Source organism: Phyllostomus hastatus, unplaced genomic scaffold (genome assembly GCF_019186645.2).
Source record: "Phyllostomus hastatus isolate PE091 unplaced genomic scaffold, TTU_PhHast_1.1 phas_contig_150, whole genome shotgun sequence".
Classification (NCBI taxonomy): domain Eukaryota; kingdom Metazoa; phylum Chordata; class Mammalia; order Chiroptera; family Phyllostomidae; genus Phyllostomus; species Phyllostomus hastatus.
This window is the reverse complement of record NW_025333611.1, coordinates 34216621-34220748: the sequence shown is the minus strand read 5'-3', so window position 1 is coordinate 34220748 and position 4128 is coordinate 34216621.

Sequence of the window (4128 nt, the reverse complement as noted above, 5' to 3'; positions counted from 1 at the left end):
TAGCAACTGCCCACGACTTTTATTTCCACCATTTGGTGACATGAGCCACACAATCACCTAACTTTTCTCTGTGTCGCCTCGGGCTAATTCTAGCAGTTGTTTGTGATTAGCCTCTGAGGCTGAGATTAACCCCTGCGAGCTAGAAGCCTTCACTCTGTTGACTGACCGAGGACTGAGCCAGCCTGCTCACACACGCATCTCGGTCGGGGCTCCCCTGAGAGCAGGGCCGAGATGGCGCTCTGGGTAGTAACGTGGGAGCAAGATTCCCGGAGCAGGAGTAAAGGACAGGGGAGGAAACGGGGAAAGGGCAAGACCCTGCACAGGGATGCATTTTTCAGGTCAGCCAGCGCCGAGGGCATGGCTCCAGCCAGCCAGAACATCTGAGGAGCCTGAGGAAATCTACCTCCAAATGACCCGATGTGGGTAAAAGGGGGAGCATTTCTATACCAGCATGCATCCCCCATTCATCAAAGGCAGCCCCACAGGCCAGCTCCCTGCATTCCCAGGCTGCACATGCCTAAGTCCCAAACAGGTTCCGAGACGTGGCAGGCTGGGGTGAGGCACTGTCAGGCTGCGTACAATGGTCAAAGCTGCTGTGAACTGGTCTGCAACGATGGCTGGAGCAAGTGGTGGGGCTGAGAGGACTGGGGTTGGGCGTGGGGCACGCACACACATGTAATGTGTCACAGAGCAATTTGAGCTAGAACATGTGGACAGATCTGTGTATAAAGCCCCACTGTCGGACAGAGAACTCAGACAGCATGATGCGTAATGACAGGCAGACCCAGCCTGTGCTGGGCCCCCGATTCCACAGTGGCTCCAGAATGTGAATCACAGCCCCTCCGCCCTTTCTCCTGTTGCAGGAATGGTTTCTGGTTCTCAGTGGCACTGATTCCGGTTGGTTGCGGCCTTCTGGGAGCCAAAGGCAGCATTACCTGAATGCTTAGAGCTCTGATCAAGGGAATGGTAGCCCTGGCCAGGAGCCAAGTATCTGGAAATTCGAGACCTCCTTCTGGCCGCCTGGACTCTTGTGTGGCTTGTTGCCCTGCGAGCCATGACTCGGGGATGACTGAGCACTATCCTGCCCATGGCTCTCCTCTCAGAAAGAGAGGCAAGCACCACCAGTGGTCGCAGGAATGGTGGTGAGTGATGGGGGGCTCAGTGAGTCCCTGTAAGAATTAGAAGCCAGGTACCCACAGGAATACCAAGGATAAAGCAAAGGAGGTAGAGGATCAAAAACAATAAAAGAATATTCTACCACAGATCAAAGTGAAAAGAAGGGATTGCCTCCTCGTCTTTTCCTGTGCTTAGGAACTAGTTCCCGTCTCCACCAGAGTTCCCAGAACATTCTCATAAATTCCTGAAGAGCAGAAAGAGAATTATCCTACTTGCTACCTAGTCTGAGTGCTACGACCGAGCTGGGCAGAGGGCCCGGTTCTGTCGAGTAGTAAGTAGCACAGCAAACCTTTCCCTGGGTGTTTCACAGAGTCCACCTTCCTGAAGGGCTCTGTGCTGATACAGAGGCTCAGTGCAATACCCGCAACACGAGCAACAGTGTGGCAGTACCTGGGAGAGCTACTGGAAAGCCCTTGGGGAAGCGCATCTGTGTTCTCACTTGATCTCCACGAAAATCGAATGAGATCGCTAGACGAGGCCCAGGATGACCGAATCAGAGGTTTCACAGCAGAAATCATGTCTTCTCAGAATCCCGGGCAGACCCGTCCCAGAAGGTCTTGCCTTGGGAAGAAGGGGCCTGGTCTTAAGGACAGTTGTGCAAGAAGCTATCGGGGACATGGGGACACCACATCTCCGCTGGGACAGCCAGAGGAAAGCAGCCAGGCACCTGCCCAGCACTGTCTCACATGAGAAACTCTCCACGGGCACACAGGGGTGTGGGCTGCACCTGTACATGCATACACAGGCTGCCACACGCATGCGGTGCTGTCAGGATGAGTGAGTGTGTAATAAGTGTTCCTACTGAACACATAGAAAGAACTCCTCCAACTCAAAATGTACAGAAATGAGCCACTTGAGCAGACATTCTCCAAAGAAGATACACAAGCACATAAAAAGATACTCTAATCACTAGGAAAATGCCAAGTCAAAACCACAATAAGATACCACTTCACACCCATTATGGTGGCTATTATTATATACATATATACACACATATATGTAAAACAAATAACATGTATTAGTGAGGATGTGGAGAAATTGGATCCCTTGTGCACTGCTAGTGGGAAGCTAAAATGGTACAACTGCCATGGAAAACGGTATGGCATTTTCTCAAAAAAATCAAACAATTACCATGAGAACCAGCAATTCCCGTCCAGGTATGTGCCCAGCAAAGTGAAAGCAGGGACTCAAACTTACTTGAGCACCTGTGTTCACAGCACTATTTGCCGCAGACGATGGTGGGAACAACCCGCGTGTCTATCAGGATGAGTGGTGAACAAACTGGTACATAAAAAGGAAGGAAATTCTGATACATGCCACAGCATGGATGACCCTTAAAAACATGCTGACTGAAACAAACCAGACGCAAAAGGGAAAATATTGTGTGATTCCGTTCATATGAGGTACCTAGAATAGTCAAATCAATAGAAATGGAAAGCAGGATAGTGGTTTCCGGGGGCCGAGGGAAGAAGTGACGGGAGTCAGTGCTGAGAGGGGACAGCGTTTCGGTTGGAGATGATGGGGAAGTTCTAGAGACGGACAGTGGTGCCGACTGCACAGCCATGTGAATGCGCTTAACGCTGCTGAATTACACACCCAAAATGGTTAAGATGGTAACTCTCATGTTAGTGTAGGTTACCACAACAATTAGTTTTTTAAAAGAATTGTTCATGTACTTGATAAGGGCAATAAACACACATTCTTAAATATTAAATTCACATTTTTATACACCAATAATTAACTATCAGAAAGAGAAACTAAGGAAACAATCCCATTTATTATTGCAACAACAACATGCAAAAAAGATACCTAGGAATAAATTCAACCAAAGAGGTAAAAGACCTGTACCCAGAAAACTAAAGGACACTGAACAAAGAAATTGAGGAAGATACAAATAAGTGGAAACATATACCATGTTTATGAATTGGAAGAATTAACATCATTAAAATGTCCATACTACCCAAAGCAATCTATAGATTCAATGCAGTTTCTATTAAAATATCAATGACATATTTCACAGATCTAGAACAAATATTCCAAAAAATATATGGAACAAAAAAGACCCTAAACAGCCTCAGCAATCTTGAGAAAGAAGAACAAAGTTGGAGGAAACACAATACCTGATATCAGGTATTCAATATTATCAAAATTCAATCAATAATGTACCCATAAATCCTTTTTGAAAGAAACTATCTAAAAATGAAATCCAGTCCATTAATGAAGGAATCATTTGCAACTTGTAACAAAGAGCTAATTTACCTTAAGATAAAAAGATCTCCTACAAACAAGGAAAAGGTCAACAACCCCAAGAGATAATAAACAATACACAGATGACTTTTAAACATAAGAGAAAACTCTGTACCTCTGTCCTAAGGAGAAATACACATGAAAACCATGTTGAGATATCATTCTCACCTATCTGTCCACCCTCCTCTCCGTATAAATGCAAAGGAAAATATACTATTTTTCTAATATTAATGATAATTTTTAGGTGGTAAGATTTGGGTGAGCTTTTAAAGCATATATTACTGTACTTTCTATAGTGTTTGTATTCCATACATATATTTTGTGGTGTTTTTTAAATATATTTTATTGATTATACTATTACAGTTGTTGCATTTCCCCCCCTTTACTCCCCTCCACCCTTCACACCCCCTCTGACCCACACTCCCCACCTTAGTTCATGTCCATGTGTCATACTTATAATTTCTTTAGCTTCTACATTTCCCATACTATTCTTGCCCCCGCCGCTATTTTCTACCTACCATCTATGCTATTTATTCTCTATACCTTTTCCCCCTCTTTCCTCCTCCCACTCCCCGTTGCTAACCATCCATGTGATCTCCATTTCTGTGGTTCTGTTCCTGTTCTAGTTGTTTGCTTAGTTTGTTTTTGTTTTAGGTATGGTTGTTAATAATTGTGAGTTTGCTGTCATTTTACTATACATGTTTA